Source organism: Canis lupus, chromosome 13, assembly GCF_011100685.1.
Source record: "Canis lupus familiaris isolate Mischka breed German Shepherd chromosome 13, alternate assembly UU_Cfam_GSD_1.0, whole genome shotgun sequence".
NCBI lineage: Eukaryota > Metazoa > Chordata > Mammalia > Carnivora > Canidae > Canis > Canis lupus.
The window spans coordinates 20,337,541-20,359,376 of record NC_049234.1 but is presented as its reverse complement, the minus strand read 5'-3'; the positions used below and the strand labels follow the sequence as shown (position 1 = coordinate 20,359,376).

Sequence of the window (21,836 nt, the reverse complement as noted above, 5' to 3'; positions counted from 1 at the left end):
AATACCTGATGTGATTCTTGTTTTCTGATACAGGAGAGCTACCTTGTAAGACTGTCTTGGAGATTAATTAATACCTGGCTCATAGTAGATGCTCATTAACCATTATTTGATTCCTCACTTAGAACAAACCACAACATTACTTCTCTCTCCAGGTTAGTATCTTTGACATATTTGGTAAGCATACCTTCAATGCCTTCATCCAAAATAAAGCCAATAATGTTAAACAGAAGAACTAGGCTAACAATGAAACTATTTCATGTCACTATAACCCCCCTTCAAAATTTGCTTCATTCTTTTAAACAATATTCTCTGGGTATGTTTCCTGGGCAGGTATTATTTTCATTATTAGATTATAAAAGAATAAAACTATTTCCATTTTCAGAAAAAAAAGAAAAACATTTAGTGCTTTACACAAGTTTTGTCCATAACATAATGAACTGAAAAGAGCACTGGCATGAGAAAATTAATCTTAGTTCTTCTGGTAACTAAGGTGTGATGGCAGGCAGGTTCCTGACCCTCTCTCCTTTCCAGGTCCCTTAAAAGGAAAATGGGGAACTTCAATGAAGCAACCTTCAAGAATTCTTTAAGCTTTCTTACTCTAAAATAGGAAATAGTGTTACCTCTACATATTTCAGATCACTAAGATATTTCTGACAATGAAATGATTCTCAACTGACTATATTTTCAGGAGCAAGAAGTTGAAGTTGGGAAGCAAATGGTTCCCTCTTTAAGGAAATGTGAAGCTAGTTCTACCAAACCTGGAAAAAAAATCCAAGTGAAATTAATTTCTTAAACATGTCAGTACTTCCATGGTCAATTCACTTTTGGAATTCAAGTCTAAGGAGTCTAAGAGGAAGGGAAGCTAGTCTAGCCAAAATTATAATTATGAGGAAGCTACTATGCCTTCTTATCATGACAAAGCCTCTTTATAATAATGGCAGGGCTAGTGGTATGATGTGATCATAACACTATCCAATTATGTGGGAGTAGAATATGTGTTAAACTTGCCAACTAGAACATCAAGTTCAGTTAACAATTTTTTTGTGGCCCTCAAATTGCCACTGTGGCATCCATCTGTCTCCTCACCAGGGACTTCAAACAGTGTAGCTGATGCCACAGGCAGCAGCTAGCTGTAGTTCCTCTCCTACGGGTTTAGAAAGAGATAACCACAACCACTAAAGCCAAAGAATTTTTGCAGCTTCACTACTGTCCAAGTAAATATCCTCATTCCAAAGTCATAAATTGACAAGAGCCTAAAATATCTGCAGAAAGAAAAGCCCAGATTAGAAAAGACAGAAATTTTATTCCCATGATTGCCTTCTAAACAAAACATTTTTTTTCTGGAGGTCTTGGTCCTTTTTATCCCCTCCTCCCTCCCTTCCTTCTTTCTTTCCTTTTTCCCCCTTCTTTGTTTCCTTGCTTCCTTTGTTCTTTCCTGCCTTCTTGCCTTTCCTTAAAAAATAGATGGCCTCTATATTTATGAGGCTATTACAGTATTAGGCACTACTTGAACAAAAATGAAAACCATAGTCCCTAAATTCACATAGCTTTCAATCTAGAAAAATAAAAATAAAATCACATATGAGAGTAGAATTGAGTAATATTTGCTATAAAAAAAAGATAGATATTGGATTCTATAAGAGTACAAAGCAAACCAAGGTGGGAAGTTGGTGCCAGAAAAGAAGGGGTGCTTTATATGGACCATGAAGAGTAAGTCAGAGTGATGTCGTAGGAGAGAGAAGAAAAAAAAGGACATCTAGACAGAATGTGTAGCATGTGAATACTTAGACACATGAGGAGAAGCCCAGCAGCTCCAAAGCCTATGAAACAAGCACCTGGGCTGTTAGGGTCTAAAGAGAAAGGTCAAAAGAGAAATCTTTGAAGAGAGTTTGATGTGACTGATTTACATTGTAGAAAAATTATTTTGGGATCTTTGTGGAGAATAGATTACAGCAGGTGAAAGTGGAAAAGGAGGGGAGGACATTAGACACCAATGTAGCGTTTCAAGGATGACCAAGGGGCATTTGGAGCAAGATGGCAGCAACAGGAGTAAGCAGGAAAGGACAGACAAGAGATTGCAGAGAAATGGAGTTGAAGGACTGCATGCTGGAGGGTGTCAATGAAAGGGAAAGAGGGGTCCAGGACGACTCCTAAGACTTTATTTTGTTGTTAGTTATTTTTTATCTTTGCTGGGTCTCAATTGTATATGCTCAAGAGCAGGAATTGAGACCTATATTTTTTGGAAAAAAATCAGACTGCTATTTTTTCTCTCATTCATAATTGTGGTACCTAAAATCCTTTCACTGTGGAGACTTATTTCTGTTATTTCGAAGGTGTATTGTTCCATAGGAATTCCAAAATACCACACACAACACCCCAGCTAAGACTAATATCTAAGCCCATTATTTTTTTTAAGTCTCTTCTTCTTCATTATTCAGAGAAGTACTCCTAAGAAAAAGAAAGTAAATATTTTTTTCTCAGAGGATTGCTGGACATAATATTTTTCTCCTATGTTAATGTTTATGTAGCAATAATATTTTAATGACAATATTTTTCACTAGCCCCTGAGAATAATTATGTTCTAAGAATACATATCAAGGTTATCATATGGCTTTTTATAGCCTTTATACTATTAAGTATCCACAAAGATAAAGATTTCCCATTTGATATGCACAGCCTCAAGTGGTTTTTGGGAGAAGCTCTCCCTATTAAGGAGAGTGATTATAGTTAGATAAGCTAGATATAAATCGAAGGGAGGAATATTGGATATTAGTGGTCTAGTACCAGGAGGTAGAGAAAAAAAGGGAGGGCGAGATAAAACAATATTTGATGTAAACTTCTCCTTCAAGATCTTTCCATGTTTATCACATCAATTAAAATGGAAAGAAATTAAGGCTACAGATGCATATCTGGGAGTCATTAGACATTGCTCAAAGAGAGGAAAAATAAATAGGGCAGGAATGAAGTCCTGTGAAATTCCAACACTTAAAGGGATAAAATAAGAAGCTTTGAACAAAGACTTGAAGAATTTAGACAGTTCGCTGTGTATCTAATAGAAAGTTATTCTAGGCTAAGAAAGAGGCAATGCAAAGTCCCTGAAAAGTGCCTAGGAAGTGTGAGGGATAGCAAAAATGTCAGTGCAGCTGGAGCACAGCAGGCAAGCAGGGGACCAGAAAGAAATGGGGTCAAGATGTGATGATGAAGGGTCATGCAGAGCTCAGTGACCATTGTCTGGTCTCTGGCTTTTCCTCTGAGAGAAAGGGGATGCTATCACAGGGTATTAAGCAGAGGACTGAAACACTATAGCCACTATGTTTGGAATAGGCTATAGGTTTGGCAAAAGCAGATACAGAGTTATTAGTGAAAATACTTTTAAGGCAAGAGATAATTATGACTCAGACTAGGGAAGTAAGAGTAGAGGAAGTAAGAATTGGTTGAATTGTGAATATATTTCAAAGGTAGAGCCAATAGGATCTCCTTATAAATTGTATGTAGGTATAACAGAAAGAGAACAGTCCAGGATTACTCTAAGAGTTTTTGCCAAGGATCAAATGACTAGTATGTGAGATGGGAAAGGCCATGAGTGCAGCAGGTTTCAGAGAGAAGTACAGAATTCAATTCTGGACATGGTAAGGTTGAGATAAATCTTAGATATCCAAAAGGCAATTTCATGAAGGTGGCTGTTACATGAGTCTGGTGTTTGTGAGATAGAGCTCATCTGGAGCTATAAACTTGGATCATTGGCTGACAGAGGGAACTCAGGCTACGTAACTAGCTGAGATCAACAAGACAGCTAGAGTAGATCAGAGGAGGACCATTGAGTAAGCCTTGCAATCAGAGGAAGACAGAGAAAGAAGGAAAAAAAACAAGAAGACATGGAAATTGATGACTATATGAAGCATATGTAGAAGGAGAGAAGTACGGTATGTCAGATGCTACCAACATGTCAGGATGTGGCCTGAAAACTGGCAACTAGATTCAACAACATGGAAGTAATTAGTGGACCTGACAAGAGAAGTTTTAGTGGAATAGTGGTGATGAGAAGCTGATTAGAAACAATTCTTTCAAGAAATGTTTACATAAATGGGTATAAAGAAATTGGGCAAGCTTGTAGGGAAAGTATGGTAAAGAGAAGTTTGTTTATATTTTAAGATTGGAGAAAAATAGCATGTTTATATACTGATGGGACTATATGAGGGGTGAATGGAAAGTGAAATAGAGATAGCGATATTAGAAGACATGCATAAGGACCTTAAATCTGGGGAATAAAGAGTCCTAGGAGGGTTTATACAGAGGGTCTCAGGGGCAATGGTAGTTAGAACTTTTTTTAGGGATAAGATAAACTAGAGGGTAGGAGGAAAAAGAGCCAGTAGAATTAAAATGGTTTAACATACAGAAGAAAAAGAAATCATACACAGAACTAGTCCCCAAGGATATGAGTGGAGAGAGGATTAGAGTGTAGGTGGAGACTTGATCCATACACACGGGGATAATTCTTCCTCTGATCTGGAAGGAAGAATTATACAGATGAGATGAAAGGTTAAATCAGGAGATGAAAGTGAGGATGTATGTACTTTTGTGGTGCTGCAGAAGGTGAGGACATTTGAGAAATGAAAGGTGAATGCTAAGTGCAAGAAAAGAGTGAACTCTGAACCATTTTCTGAAGGTGGGAAATGGATCATGGCCAAAGATAAGTGAAAAATGAGTTAACTGGCTGAGATTAATGTCCCACAGAATTTGAAGAATCATACATTTATAGTGTCACCAATTCATATAATATTGTGATTCTTTTCCTGCAGTTTTCTTTATAGCTTGATTATAGGAGGTGAGAAGGCAGACAGTGAGTTGATAGGTCCTAGTTTGTGAGGCAGGAGCTTTGGAAATAAAAGGGATCAAGAGTTGGTATTCAAGGTGTGGCAATGATTAACCATGATGTCTAGGTTCAGTAGTGAAGTAAACGAAGTCAGGAGGTGACAAATGGAAACAAATGGAAAGACCAGGAATAGACGGTTCCTGGAGGTAAAAAGAGCAAGTAGCTGTGAAAACTGGAGAATACTGGCATAGACTGATTCCAAATGACAAGTTTAGGGTGCGAATACATAAAGTGAAATGTTCAGACAGCGTAGATGCCTTAGTAAATTCGGATGGGGTCATTTGCATTGATTCTCGAGTCACTGAGGATATTGGTAGAATATGTGACAGAGGGGAAGCTTGTGACCCAGATATTTAAAGCTTGTTTTTATTTTGTTTTGTTTTGTTTGACAGATCCTAAGTTGGTCACTGATTCATTGTAGCATTCATGGAGTTTGCTAAATCCTACGGAAGATCTACTGCTAAAAGTCTGCTAACCTGTGATATAAATGTTCCCTTGGTGTGTTGAAATAATTTAATTACTTCCCTAAGCACCTGTCATATTATAACATAAGAGTTAGGAACAAGAGAGAAGAGAATGATCCCATTAATATTGCTCCATAACAAGCTACCCCAAAACTTTATTTCTTTCTCCTTTTTTTTAAAGATTTTATTTATTCATGAGAGACAGAGAGAGAGACAGAGAGAGAGAGGCAGAGACACAGGCAGAGAGAGAAACAGGCTCTATGCAGGGAAACCAATGTGGGATTCAATCCCAGACCCTGGGATCATGCCCTGAGCCAAAGGCAGGGGCCCAACCACTGAGCCACCCAGGTGTCCCACCAAAACTTTATTTCCTAATTTTTTATTGAAATTAAATTTAGTTAACATATACTCTATTATGAGTTTCAGGGATAGAATTTAATGATTCATCAGTTGCATATAACACCCAGTGCTCATTCCATCAAGTGCCCTCCTTAATGCCCATCACCCAATTACCCCATCCACCCACCAACCTCCTCTCCAGCAGCCTTCAGTTTATTTTTCCTTCCCTTCCTCCATGTTCATGTTTTGTCTCTTAAATTCCACATATGAGTGAAACCATATGGTATTTGTCTTTCTCCAACTAACTTATTTTGCTTACCCTAATACCCTCTAGTTCCATCCATGTCATTGCAAATGGCAAGATTTTTTTTGATGGATGATTAATATTCCATTGTATATATAGGCCACATCTTCTTCATCCATTCATCCAAATGGACATTTGGGCTCTTTCCACAGTTTGGTTGTTGTGGGCACATATAAACATTGGGGCACATGGGCTACCATGAATATGTTTGTATCCTTTGGATAAATGCCTAGCAGTATAATTGCTGGGTCATAGGGTAGCTCTATTTTTAACTTTCAGAGGACCCTCATACTGTTTTCTAAAGTACTACCCCAAAACTTTTTGACCATTTTATTAAGTTCAAGATTCTGAAAGTCAGGAATTCTGAATTCAGGAATTCAGAGAATTCCATGATGTCTGAAGAAACTCAGCAGCTGGGGATGACAGCAGCAGTTGGGATGAAATTATCAAGAACTGTCTTAATTCACATACATGTTGGTCGATGCTATCAGCTGGGACCTTAGCTGGGGCTGTCAACTGGAGCATCTACAGGTTGCCTCTTTTTCTTGGGCTTCCTCACATCATGGGAGCCTCAGATAGTAGATTTTTTTTACACATTTTTTGGCTTCAAAGGTGAGTGTTCCAAGAGCACCATGTAGAAACTGCATGGCTTTTCCTGACCTAGCTTTGGGAGTTACATAGTGTTATTTTTTTTTTTTAAAGATTTTATTTATTTATTTATTTATTTATTTATTTATTTATTTGAGAGAGAAAGTGAGTGAGTGAGCAAGAGAGAGAACACAAGTGGGCAGGGGCAGAGGGAGAGGGAGAAGTAGACTCCCCACTGAGCAGGGAACCCATCATGGGCTCGATCCTGGGACTCCAGGATCATGAACTGAGCTGAAGGAAGACACTTAACTGACTGAGCCACTCAGGTGCTCCAATAGTGTCATTTCAGTTACATGTCCTAGTGACCAGTGAGTCATTTAAGTCAGCCCAAATTGATAGAAAGGGGATACAGACTTCACTTCTCAATTGGAGAAGAATAAAAAACTTGCAAACACGTTTTAGAGCATCTAAGTGATTCATGGGGACTGCTTAACACTCTCCCAAGTCTAGTACTAAATATTTGCTGAGTCCTACTAAAATCTTCCTTGGGGCTCCTGGGTGGCACAGTAGGTTAAGCATCTGATTTTTGGTTTCAGCTCACATCATGATCTCATAGTTGTGAGTTTAAGCCCTGTGTGGGCTCCATACTCAGTGTGGAATCTGCTTGAGATTCTCTCTCCCTCACCCTCTGCCTGTCCTGCTCATGTTTTCTCTCTCTCTCTCTGTCTCTCTAATAAATAAATAAATAAATATATTTTTTTAATCTCCCTTACAGGGTGCCTGGGTGGCTCAGCTGGTTAAGCATCCAACTCTTGATTTTGGCTCAGGTCTTCTGCTCAAATCATGATCTCAGAGTCCTGGGATTGAGCCCCATGTTCAGTTCCATACTCAGCATGGAGTTTCCTTAAGATGCTATCTCTCTCCCTCTCCTTCTATCCCTCCTCCTTCTCTCTCTCTCTCTAAATGAATAAATATAATCTTTAAATTTTTTCCCCTAAATTCTAACTATATGATGTTTTGGAAATGTCAAAACTATGGAGACAGTAAAACAACCAGAGGTTGCCAGGAGTTGGAAAGAAAGAGATGAATAGCTGAGCTGGAGCACAAAGGATTTTTAAGGCAGTGGAAATACACTGTATGATGCTACCATGGTGGATATACATCATTAAACATTTATTCAAACCTATATAATGTACAACATCAAGAGTAAGCTCTAGTGTAAACTATGAACTTTGAGTGATTATAATATGTTATTGTAGGTTCATCCTCATACTAGATGTACAATTGCAGTGGTACATTGAAAATGAGGGAGGTTGTGCATATGTGGGGGTAGGGGTTATTGGGACATCTCTGTACCTTTCTCCCAATTTTGCTCTGAACCTAAAACATATCTAAAAAATAAAGTCTTAAAAAAAACTAAACCATGATGGAAATTATACATAGGTTAAATTTTAAAAAGACAAATTCTTCCTCTGGTGTCTTTAGTAAATTTGAGATTTCCCAATTTTCTAGCCAGTGCTTGAATGTTCTCACTCTCATAAAGTGTGTTTGGGTACATATTAGTAATTCTCTTCATAACTGAAAAACCATCAATTATATGCTGCACAGATTTATAAAAACCACCAGCAAAACCACAGTTCTTCATAGGAAAAAATGCTCATCCAGAGTTTATTTCAACAAAGGTGGCAGTAAACAATACAGAATCATTTTCTCCATTCTTTTTCAATGCATGTGTCTTCTTGGCATGTTGCAAGTTTATGTTATTTCAGTTGTCCTAGTAATTCCTTATGTTTGCTTAAGAACTGCCTAATGTTTATCACTAAGTATAGGTTACTGTGTTGAGTGGATATGCTTTATTTTTATTCTGATGTAATTTAAAAATAGAACAAGTAAGTAAAAGATAATGGTTAGAAGCCAAGGTTCTCTAAAAACTGGATAATACCTTGCAATGGTATTTGCACTGTATGGGAGAATTGAATCAACTACACTCATTCATTTCATAATAATCTCCAGTTAGGACATAGACTGTCCACTATATTCTGAGGTTCACAAGTAACCAGGGAGTTCACAAAAAACAAGAGTGTATTTACATAACTGAATCAAAGTTCTGGGTTACAGGGTGCAATGTGTTGTAGTGTTAGCTACCCTCACCTTGGTGGCTGTGAAATGGAGTTGTTTATATCTAGTTCACCTTTCTACCAGAAAATGACAACAAGATATGGGCAAAATACAAAAAATTAACTGTAGACATCAGAAAAATGCCAAGATGGTCAATACTTGGAGGAGTAAAGATTACAAAGCAAGGGGAAATGCATTGACATGAGCCCCAGATCTCTACCACTTTTTTTCCTGAGGTATTTACTCATTTGTTGGCAGTAGAGCCTGAAGTCCAAGCAGAAAATGGCAGCTAAACATCTTCAACCTTCAGTGATTGATACGAAGATTGTGAAGACAATCCATGTAAACACTTAGCAGAGTTTGGAACATGGTAGGTACTCAATACATGTGTAACGGTACTAAAATAAACACACAGAGGGTCTTCTATGTTCCCATGTCTTCTCTCTTTGCCTTCCCACCCACTTTGTTACGTGTTTGCTATCTAATGCCCTCATCCCCATGGACTTTGACTATCTGATAAACCACAAAGCTTCCAAAAACTGAGCTCTTGGAAAACACAGTTCTGGTGGGTATTGTGATAGTACCAAGAATCATAAGGACAGATGACATGGAGCATCTTTTCATATGCTATTTTACATGTCTGTATCTTCTTTGGTGAGGTGTTATGGTTCAGTTTTAATAACGACTGCCACTGACAATATCTTTTTTAATATCTTTGGCAATATTCTAGTTAGGTATTGTTATAGCCTTAACTTAAGACAGTTATTGTTCATAGACATGGCTTTGATGATACTTATGACTCCGGAAATGTTACTTCACCTAATGTTTTAGCCTCCTCATCATTAAGATAAGAATAATGATAATACCCACTTCACAGGATTTCTTTTAAGATTAAATATGATGCATGTAATATCTGCACAGGTATTAGCACATAATAAACACTCAATAAGCACTATTATGATGATTATTGTATGTGAGATACTGAGGGTTTGGGGGAAGTCAATGATAACCCAATTACACAGTTTCTATGTGTCAGAATTGCAAATCCAACACTCACTCTCTGATTCCAGGATCTGTAAGCTTAATTACTACGCTGTAATTACCATATTGTAAAAATCCAGAGTTCTAGGACAGTGCCAACAAGCATACCAAATTTTGTGTAGGGGGTTAAATGGTGGCTTCAAAAGATATGTTCATTTCATAATCCCCAGAATCTGTGACTATTACCTTATTTGGAGAAGAGGTCTTTGCAGATATAATTAAAGATCCTGAGATGAAGCAATCCTGTGTTATCTGAGTGGTCCCCAAATCCAATGATATATGTCAGTATAAGAATGAGTCAGAGGGAGATTGGACACACACACACACACACACACACACACACGCGCGCGCGCACGCGAAAGCCATGTCATGGCAGAGACAAAAACTGGAGTGATGGAATCACAAGCCAAGGAACACTGACAGCTACCAGAATCTGGAAGAGTCTTTCCTGGAGCCTCTGGTGGGAACATGGCCCTAACAACATCTTGATTTCAGATTTCTGGACTCCAGAACAATGACAGAATAACTTCTGGTAATTTGTTATGACAGCGCTAGGAAACTAATATACCTTGCTTCAAGACTGATGTAAATTTAAATTTAAAAGTCACTTATTTACCTCAAGTCCCACTTCCATAATCTTGCCTAATAGACCTACTTTATACCAGCTTCATTTTCTCTCAACTTCTTTGTCAGTGTAACTAGTAACTTAATAATATTTTCCTTGATTTTTAGCTTATATGGGTCACAGAATTTGAAATTCAATTTTCTTTTCTTTTCTCATTTCTTCATGGTTAGTTTGTCTCTCCAACCAGGATGCAGGTTCCCCTGAGTTGGAATTCTCTAGCAATTTGTTTATATCTCATTCACATCATAATAAAGAAGCTAGGTCTCATCAACCCTCAATAAACACCTATTTATTGACTGAATTGTGATTGGTCAAATAAATGAGAGACTAAGAACTTCCATAAATATAAGAACAATGGGCTATTTAGGAAGTAGTAGAGACTTCAAAGTCAAACACCCCCAAGTTTCCATCTTGTTTCAGCCAGTTACTAACTTTGTGATGTGGTGGGAGTTAGTTACACACTGAATTTCAAATTCCTTATCCATAAACAATCATATATACTACTCTCCAACCTGGCTGAGGCAATTGAAACAGTGTAATGCACAGATATTGGTTGTTTTGTCCTTCCCTGTATACATTCATACCATCTTACAGTAATGGCACCTAATTTTGTCCCATTAGTTAAGGCCTCCACTTAATGATAGCCAAGGCATCATCTGCTTCTGGTCAATTGATAGTCATGTGTGCCAGAACAGGCTTTCAGACTTTCTTCTTGGAATTTAAATCTCGAAACCAGTGTCTGAAAATGAGGTTCAGGTTAACCTCCTAATGCATGAGCCCTAAGATAATCCATCATTTCTTAAGATCAAGAACACAGGAACCTTATAAGGGATGGGAGCTTCATTGGTTCCTGTCCTTTCTGATATCTGGCTCTTTATTTTTTTCTTCAATCATATGATTCATTTTATAGAACTGAATTTCCTATAAGTTTCCTTTGTGCTTACATTTATCAGAGGATTCAGTTTTTGTGCTTTTATTTTTTGATTTTTAAAGGATTTTATTTATTTTTTCGTGAACACACACACACACACAGAGGCAGAGACACAGGCAGAGGGAGAAGTAGGCTCCATGCAGGGAGCCTGATGCAGGACTCAATCCCAGGACCCCGGGATCATAGCCTGAGCCAAAGGCCAACACTGAACCACTGCGCCACCCAGGTGCCCCAGTTATTATGCTTTTAACCAAAGATTCCTAAACAACACATTTTTTCCAGTGACCAGGGCAATACATTGAGCCAATATGTAGCAGCAATTACTACCAGTGACATTGAGCGCAGAGTCACATGCAAAATAGACCGGCTGGTATAACTTCCAATTGGTATTTTCTTCCTCTCTGTCTCTCCTGGAGGTGATTTTGTGTTCCAAGGGACATTTGGCAATGTCTGGAGACATTTTTGGTTGTCACAGCTGGGGAGCTGCTACTAGGCCTCTGGTGGGTAGAGACCAGGAATGCTGCTAAACCTCCTACGATGTAGGCCCCACAACAAAGAATTATCTGGTTTAAAATGTCAATAGGGCCAAGATTGAGAAACCCTGCTTCAGAGGAAGCGGGACAGCACACTGTAATTTCCAAGGAGTAAGTGGCATTATTTAGACTAATTAATCCTTGTGTTTAGAATCAGTTAATTTACTCCTGGAGGAAAAAAAAAAGAGAATCAAGACAGTGATTACCAAGAAGTTAAGAAGATTTCAAATTCTTTCTCAGCAATGTGCCTACCAACATCTGATCACGGCACTTAAAAGTAATTCGATGTCCTGGTCTTTTTGATGATTTCTTTGAAATGTATAATCGGCAGTATCTTTCCTCTTTTCCTTAGCTCTATGTCCTCCATTTCCTTAAAGAAACCTCTCCTCCTTGAATGTGCTCCCACACATATTTAATGAGTCTCTGGCACCAATTGCTCTTCCTTTGGGAATGACCTAATCAACAAAATCAGTCTATATAACCCCCCCCCCCATAAGAGGGAGGGTGCATGTTTCAGGGAAAACCAATTAGAGTCTTTGCCAACCAAATGTTCTTTTTACATCCAAGTAATCTGTTCTCTATTTCCCTTTCTCTGTCACTGTATTGCCCATCAGCATTACATGGTTTTAATAATGATGATGATAATGAGATGAACTTCAAGACGGGTTACAAAGTGAAGAAATAATTAGAGGAAAAAAAATAAGACCCTCACTTTGGAAGGGAACGATTTTGGCTTGTATGATAAAGGAGCTTAAGTCATTCAGCTGGGATTGGTAAGAAAGGGACATTTTTAAAAATGAGCTTCAGACACAAATTCTAATTCTTGCCATGGGGTGAAAAACATTTTATATTTTGAGTCTTCTTGCTTCAGGATTTTTTTCTAATATGTGCTTTGTTATTGGAAAGCTATAATGATTTTAAAAAGAAAGAAAGAAAGCTACAGTAATCTACAATTTCATGATTACTCATAAGGACTCTTGAAGGGCTGTCCCTACTGGGTTTCACAAAATTGTGAGTTTTAAATGATCCACTCAATAGAGAAACACTAAGCAAAATGGCAGGATGAAAATAGCTTCAAATAAGTTCCCAGTGCTAGGAACATCTCCCACTGAATATTTTCATTGCTAGGATATTTACTGCCTTGACTCTCCTTAAAGTATAACTATAAACTCATTTTAATTACCTCAAAAAAAAAAAATCCAGACTTGCAAAATGTTTGGTTATTTTCTGAGCTAACTACATCCAAATGAACATTTATTTTAACTAAAAAGATCTTTCCCCTCATGGTGTTCTGCTGCAAATGTAGGAATGAAAGAAAATAGACCCCCATTTCCTGTCATTGTTAATGACAATGAGAAAAGAATACTTCCTGGATATTAGAGCTCATTAGAGCTGCTTAATCTGTGATAATGTGGGGATTATCCATATAGTTCTCCACCTCTGTAAGTAGGAAACAGCTAGATCATTTGTAGACAGTCTTTGCTGAAAGGTGTGGTGGGAAGAGGAAGGTGGAACTCACTTGTTATCTCTACCTGCCACTCATTAGTTGATCTTGGGAAGTACTAAAGCTCTCTGAACCTGCTTCCTCATCTATAAATTGTAATGTCCATCCTGTTTCAGCCTACTGTTGTTGGCAAGTTCAAAATGAAATATAATGTTTGTGAAAACACTTTGAAAAGCTGTACCAAGGTAAATTGCTATAAATACTAACAGCCCTGGGTGAAAAGAGAACTTTTCTATGTGAATGGTTAATGAATCTCTTTTCACTGAATCACATTTCAATTACTGCAGTCTAATCACTCTCTGATGAAAAATAACAACTGAATTATTGTCTTGTATGTGTGTAGACTGACCAATCAAATTACCACTGGGATATTCTAATTTTCAGTGAATTCTAGTTTTCATTTTCTGCTATATCATGTTTCTGGATCCAAAAATCCCAGGGCCACTCCTAAATCTGTCACCTACTAGACATAGAACATGACATAAATCAATTAAGGCCTCATGAATGCATATGGGAATGGTATATAGAATGTATGGAGTGTTGCAAGGAGGCTCTAATTATATAAAGAATGTAAAGTGTTACCATAATAATGAGCACTGAGTTCCTGTTAGGGTTTTGAAGAAATACTGCCTGCATACTTAGAATTCTCTCCAAGTCTATTTTCTTCAACTTCCCTGTGTAGAGATGGTTCAAATACCACAATTCTATGAATGGACAATAATCAAATGATGAATAACATGGATGACAGTTTTGTGGTGTCTAAAAAAAATCAATCAATACAAACTTTCTTACTAAACTTCTAATATTTGTTCCGATTGATTGTTTTCCATTTGAAATTCCTGTCTAACTGAAAGTCTGGTTCTACTACCAGAACCCACAGTTAATTGAGCATATAACAATAGTAAGCAAGTACCCCCAAAATTTATTTCTTTAGCTAGGAAAGAAATGCCACAAATGCCCACCACAGATGACTATATCCAAGCATTGTTCCTTCATGTCTTGTAGAATCAGACTAAGACTAATGGCTGAGGCTCAAAAAACCCACTCTCTCTGTGGAAAGCTCTATTTTGGTTGGGCCTGGGTTTCAACTGCACAATATTTAGCTTTGTTTTACTAACCATATGTTATCTGTTGCCAAGCTCTCTCTTGAGTCCTCCCACAGTCGTATGAGTGCTTCTCTTAATGGTAAACCAGCACCATCAATGCAAGCACACCAATAATTCCACAGCCAGCACTGGATCTTAGCACTCTAAAGAGAAGAAATCAATGGGTCTTCAAAATATAACTTTTTCACCCATAGTTTTTTTTTAAAAGATTTATTTATTTATTCATGATAGACACACAAACACACAGAGAGAGAGAGAGAGAGAGAGAAGCAGGCTCCAGGCCAGGAGCCCGACGGGACTCCTGGATTGTGCCCTGGGCCAAAGGCAAGCGCTAAACCGCTGAGCCACCCAGGGATCCCCCACCCATAGAGTTTTTAACCAACACTATTTTGTCTACATGGGCCACTAAAGCAAGTAGATTGAGCATAACTCTATTTTTGCGCTTCTGTGTGATTGTGATCAAATTAATATCAGAGACAAAAAAAAGTGATTTTTTTTTTTTTTTTTTGTCAAAGGACAGTAAGATGATACTGACATTTTGGGCTTGACTACAGTGGTAACATTTGGGATTTTTTATTTTTTCAAAAAAATTTTTTAAGATTTTATTTATTTATTCATGAGAGAGACACGGAGAGAGGCAGAGACACAGGCAGAGGGAGAAGCAGGCTCCATGCAGGGAGCCTGATGTGGGACTCAATCCCAGGTCTCCAAGATCAAGCCCTGGGCCGAAGGTGGCGCTAAACCGCTGAGCCACCCTGGCGTCCCTAATTTTTCAAATGATCACAGAACAATCATTCCCCATAATGTAGAGAAACCTGATCGTGTTTACTACACCTGACACTCAGATACTTGCCAAGTAAGGATCCAGATCAAAGTAAAAACCGACATTGTTATCTTTATGTGTTCCTAGCAAAAATATTTTATGCTTTTAAGATTTTTAAGGAAAATTTAAAAGTAAGAGTATATCTGATTTAGTACCTTCTATCTTTTTTTATTCTTCCCCCACGTGAGCATGGTGCATGGTTATATGATCACCATAATATTTCTCTCACAATTGCAAGATAAGCATTACCCCACATACACACACACACATTCCTCTTCCTCTCAAAACCCAGCACAAGCCTGCATTTACTCAAACTCAATATCTCTAACATTTAGATATAATTTACATAAAGTGAAATAAACAGATCTTAAAAGTACAGTTTCATCAGTTTTGGTAAATGCAGACACGCATGTATCCCAAACCTCTACCGAGATATGGAATGTTTCCATCATCCCTGAAGTTCTCCTCATGCCTGTTCCCACACTTCCTCCCCACTCATACACGAAAGCAGCCACTGCTCTGGCTTCTGTCATTGTGGATTAGTTTTACCTCTTCCAGGATTTCATGTAAATGTAATCCTACAGTAACCAAGAAGTAAGTAGGAACTCTGTTTGCATCTTGTTTCTTTCACTCAGCCTAATGTTCTTGAAATTCACATTAGGTGTATTAGAGGTTCTTTTTTCTTGCTAAGTACTTTTCCATTATATGAATATTCTACAGCTTGTTTACCTATCTTCCTGATGATGGACCAATGAGGTGTTATGAATAAAGCCGCTGTAAACAGTCTTATACCAGACTTAGTGGACATATGCTTTTATTTCCCTTGGATCAATACTTAGAAATTGATTTGCTGTGGGGCAGCACTGGTGGCTCAGTTGGTTAAGTGTCTGACTCTCAGTTTCAGCTCAGGTCATGATCTCAGGGTCCTAAGATTGAGCTCTGCCTTAGGCTCACTTGGCACAGTTGGCTTGTCCCTCTCCCTCCCACTTGGCTCCCCTATCCTGCCCCCACCACTCGCATGCTCTCTCTCTCAAAGAAATAAAATATTTTAAAAAATAGAAAAGAAATCCATTAGCTGCATCAGAGTAAATGCAGGTTTAACTGCTACAGTTAAATGGTTTTATTAAGAAAGCCAGTTTTTCAATTTATGTAATAATATATAAAATATTTATATAGTGACATGTCTCCTTAAGTTATGTATGCTGTATATACTATATATACTCATACGTATTAAATACATATTATTAAACATATATATTTATAATATTTATAGTATATAAGAAAATATATAAAAATACATACATAGTGATATGTCTCTTCTAGTCCTCGTCTTCTGCTAAGCTTTATATATATATATTTTATATTTATAACATATAAATATGTATTTTATACAAAGTGATATATATTTTTTATATATAAAATAATATATATATTTATAATAGTAAGAGGTATATATAGGGGTGCAAGGTTAAAGAATCTTTATTTTAACAAGTACAGCTGGGATGTGTTCCCAATTTGAGAAACAGTGCTCTCCAGGTCACAAGAGGAAGCTTAACATATAAGAGGCCCCACTTTATTCAGCAATTTATTCCTGCTCAAAACCTCTTTTATTCCATCTTAAAGTGAAATCCTTTCTGATCTGTGTCAAGTACAAATTAGAGTCCACATAGATATATGATACAACCACTACTGGAGCAGGAGATGTCAGAAAGAGAATTTATGTTATGAGTACCATTAGTGAAACATTTACTATTCCTTGGCACTATGCTAAACACTTCTGATGTGTAGTTATTGCTATTATATTTAAGACTTATAACAATCCTAGTGGCTATCATGTTCACATTTTAAAGATGAAAAAACCAAGTTCACAGAGATTAGTAGTGTTGAAATAAATTTTGAGGCTCAAGATGGAGTCACTCCTGCCCAGGGTGCCTCTTTTTTGGTTCCAGGACCCAATTCCAATATGAGAGTGTTTCCCCCCCCACACACACACAACACTAAGTAATTCTTACATACTAGCAGGGTAACCAAGAATTCAACTCAATTCTAACACTACTTTCCAGAGATAGCATCAGATTTCACAGGTTATAGGTTCAATCCAACAAGACCACCCCCATACCCCACTTCAGACACCAGTCACAAGCCTCAGCTGTTACCCGTGCTTCTGACCAACCAGCTGCAGAGGAGAAGTTCCAATGACTTCATCCTTAGGTTCTTTCAATTTGCCACAGTGGGCCACAGAACTCAGGGGAACACTAACATATGTTTACCAGTTTATTAAAATATGCTAAAGGAGACAATCAACAGCCACATAAGAGATACACAGGGTGAGGTATGAAAAAAGGACTAGGAGCTTCCACATTCTCTCCAGGTGTGCTGCTCTCCCCCAGTGTTCACCAACCTGGAAGCTCTTGGAACCCAGTCCATTTGGGTTCTTCTTCTTTCTTCTTCTTCTTTTTTTCTTCTTTCTTCTTCTTCTTCTTCTTCTTCTTCTTTTTCTTCTTCTTCTTCTTCTTCTTCTTCTTCTTCTTCTTCTTCTTCTTTTTTTCTTCTTCCTTCTTCTTCTTCTTTCTTTTCTTCTTTCTTCTTCTTCTTCTTCTTCTTCTTCTTCTTCTTCTTCTTCTTCTTCTTCTTCTTCTAAAAAGATTTTACTTATTCATGAGGAACATATAGAGAGAGGCAGAGACATAGGCAGAGGGAGAAGCAGGCTCCATGCAGGAAGCCCAATGTGGGATTCAATCCTGGATCCCAGGATCATGACCTGAGCCAAAGGCAGATACCCAACCACTGAGCCACCCAGGTGCCCCTTCATTTGGGTTCTTATGGTGAATGCATAATATAGTCATCATTGACTAAATCACTGGGCACTGGTTGATTCCACCTCCAGCTGCTCTCCCCTCCCCAGAGTTCAGGGTCCTCTGAATGACCAAATATATATTTCTTACAAATCATAATTTCACAGTGCCACATCAACAAACCAAAACTTAGATAACTTTCCTGTCCGAGTAAATTCTCTGCTTGACCCAAAAGTGCAATATATATCAAGTTGGCCAATCCCTAAACACCAAGCCAACTCTGGGCCTTTTTACCCAAACAAGGTTGACTCCATTGCCTCAGCCAACAATATATTTTCCTTTTTCTCTTCTTTATTGTTTATTCTCTATCCTATAAAATCTTTCTGACTTCCCCATTTTGTAGCTCTCTAAAAGGAGATTATCCACTTCATGAAGTACTAAGTAAAGTTTGTTTGTATTACCTAAGCTGTCTTCTTTAATAATTTTTTAACAGAAGTGACTTAAGTTAGTTTTATTTTTTTCGTTGTTTCTAATCTTTCAGTGTTTTATTTTTTGTTTTTTTAAATTTAAATTCAATTAGCCAACATATAGTACATCATTAATTTCAGATGTAGTGTTCAATAATTCATCAGTTTTAAAATAAAGATTTGAATCCAGATTAGTCTGATTGAAAAGAACGTGTTTGTAATCTTTGAGATATATTGTTCCTCAAAAATCTAAAGGTTTATGTATGAAGTAACCAGGCCCAATTTTGCTTTTGTCTAAGATTTAACACACTTTTGTGAGAAAAATATATTCATGACAATTCCTTACATGTGAATCCACGTTTATTCTCATTTAATCTGAAAACAACTCTGAAAGATAGATTTAAAAATGACATTTCTTCTTGAATTTACAAACAAGGACACTGAGACTTGGAAGGGCTGAATTATCACCCAAACATTCACAGGCTTGCATGTGGTTGATATGGGACTGAATTAGATTTTCCCAGCTTGAAGACCTCTTGTCTTTCAACTATACCATCAACTATCCTAAGTTTGAATTTGTGCTTCTCCATCCGGTGGGTACAACTCAACCTCTCCAAATTGCTCTCAGGACCAATACATAACATATTGGAGAGCACTTAGTTGAGGATGTGACATGCCACTAGAGATGCTCTCAAATTATGAGTGAAATCTGAACCCAAGTGGCTGAAGGACAATAGGACAGAGTAATATTTAAGTGCTCTCAAATGAAAAGTTCCAGTTTTCTCTATTTCCTGATTAAAGTAATAATCAGAAAACCTTTCTTCAATTTATTTTGGGAACTCTTTTTTATTTGAAATTTATTCTTATTTGTTTTAATTATAAGTCCTTTACCTTTCTGCCTTAAGTAATCAGCTCAAGTGCATTCTTTTTCTTTCTTTCTTTCTTTCTTTATTTTATTTATTTATTTATTTATTTTTTATTCTTTTTCTTTAAAGCTTGAAGCTTTAGTTTGGTGTTTCTGAGGATTAATAATTCTGAATTCTGCTGCCCAAAATTATATATAAAGAAGACATAAGTAAACAGGCCAAAGTCCAACGTCCATCCTTTTTTTTTTTTTTTTTAATAAATCTCTCAATTTGTTTGTTTGCTCAGATCAACTTTCTTCAGATGCTATGAAACAAGAACAAAAAATCCAAGCAATTAATGGTTTGGTTTGGCTGGTTTCATATGATTAGTCAAGGCTTTACTATACTTAACAGATAGAGGACAAAGGGTAACATTTCAAGAAATGGTTCACTGACATTACATGTGTTTTAACTTGGAGAATCCTGTTTTGAATTTTAACACGTTCAGATTCCCAGACTTGAGTTGTTTCGAAAGCTCAGAGTAATGTTCGCAAAGGCAAAACCCACCTAGAGACTATGCAGTTACTTTGACTTTGGAAAGCAAACTAATTGATTTGGGATCTAAAACCTCAAAAGTTTCACTTGGATCCATTGTGTATCTGAGTTCTAGGAATCTTCTACTGCTAGGTCCAAAGGCCAGGAATGAATGGGTGCTGGTTCCTCTGTAGACAAACCATACATTGGCTGAACAGCAGGAAACTGTTCTGTGGAGACTTAGTGAAAGAAAAGGAAGGGAGGGACAGAAGGCAAGAAGGGGGAAAAAAAAGGAAAAAAATCTCAAGAACTAAAGGAAGGAAAATATTGTTTAAAAGTTTTTTATGTATAACTTCTAGTACTTGAAATAACACTGATTTCTAATATTTTTCAAAGGGACTTCACAAACTAGAGCAGCTATTCTTAAAGTGTTATACCAAGACCAGCAACATCATGTAGGAACTAGTTAGAGATACGAGTTTTCACTTCCCATCCCAGGTGTACTGAATTAGGGACTCCAGGGGTGGAGCCTGAGACTATGATTTGATAAGCCCTCCAGATATGATTCTGGTGTACCTAAAAGTTTGAGAACCACTGAACTAGATAATTAGTTATAACTAGATAGTTATAAGGTCATAAGGAGTGTTACATCCAAGGTGTTAACTAGGACCACTGGAAAATTCTACTTGTCATGCTGGAATAACATTTTCTGGCAGGAGTTACTCCATTTGTTGAGACACAAGCAAAACTAAGTGCAGGTACTTAGGTAACTTAGAAGATGTCAGGTTTAAATGGGGTTAATGCTAGAAGTACAGTATTAGTGACCGAATTCTAATCAAAGCAAACAAAACAAGGAATCAAATGAGCAATCACAAGCATAACAAAAACAAATATCTGACAAAAAAGACGTGATTGGAAACTAAGGTTTCTGTACGGTCATCACAGACCACTCACCTGGGCACAGACTTGTATCCGGCAGACTTCCTATGGAGGCCTAATTCCCCACTCCACATTTTCTTCCTCACCATGGTAGACAAGCCCCAACCAGTCTTGACAAACATGGCCCTGCAACGCAAGGTCTGATTTTGTCACAAACCTTCCTAGATGTAGCAGTTCTGGCTGCAAAATCAGTGGCCCTCCTCAGAGGAGTTTACAAGCCATGCACTGTGTTTCAGCCAGGATGCTTTTGACCTGCCCTGACTTTGAAGGCCCCAAAGGGTACTCAATTTACATATCTGTCAAAATGACCACGTGATCTGATTTTACCTAAGCTTCACCAAACTAGATGGTCCTTATGAGATCATATTGTAAACAATATCCTAAATTTCTTACCCCAATCCGCATCACACGTACCCCTAGTCTCCTGAAAATTCTGTGCTATCCCTACCCACCTCTTATTGGCTATGTCTAGAAATTCACATGTATATTTGGCATATCTTCCCCTGTTCCACCCCTCCCTTACTACAACCAAAATCTATTGCCACTGCGCTGGATCATGTCTATGAACATTTTGTTTCCCGAAGTCCCCAGGCTTGTAAACCCCCTAGGTGCCTTTTGGGCAGATTTGCACATAGGGAACATAAGCCTAAAAGTGACAAGTGACGCTCTGGAAGCACTAGAGACATACCAGTGGTGGGGTTTGGGGAAAGGAGGAGCGGGGAGGAGAAGCAATGGAGGATGGCATCAGTGGAGATAAAGCAAATCAAGTGAAGCACATAGGAACCCTAGCAGGAATTAAAAGAACACAGAGTTCAAAGAACCAGGGGAACCTGTGCCCTGAAAAGGAAGAGCCAAGACAGTTTTAAGAGAGTTGAAATGACTGGTCAATAAAAGCAATGGACTGCAAAAAAAATCCAAGCGGTATTATGTTTGGGAAATAGGAAGACTATTGGATTTAATGACAGCATGTATGTGATTAATCTTGCAAAAGTACTTTTTGACGAACG

The 21,836-nt window shown here is 37.7% G+C and overlaps 1 long non-coding RNA gene across 1 annotated transcript in view; it reads left to right on the top strand.

Annotated features, from left to right (window-relative positions):
- LOC119874433 overlaps positions 1-21,836 on the top strand; it is a 48,832-nt gene that overhangs the window by 20,740 nt on the left and 6,256 nt on the right. Inside the window, exon 2 of the long non-coding RNA XR_005368601.1 lies at positions 8,945-9,056. This is a non-coding gene — a long non-coding RNA (uncharacterized LOC119874433). The remainder of the gene's footprint in view (positions 1-8,944; positions 9,057-21,836) is intronic.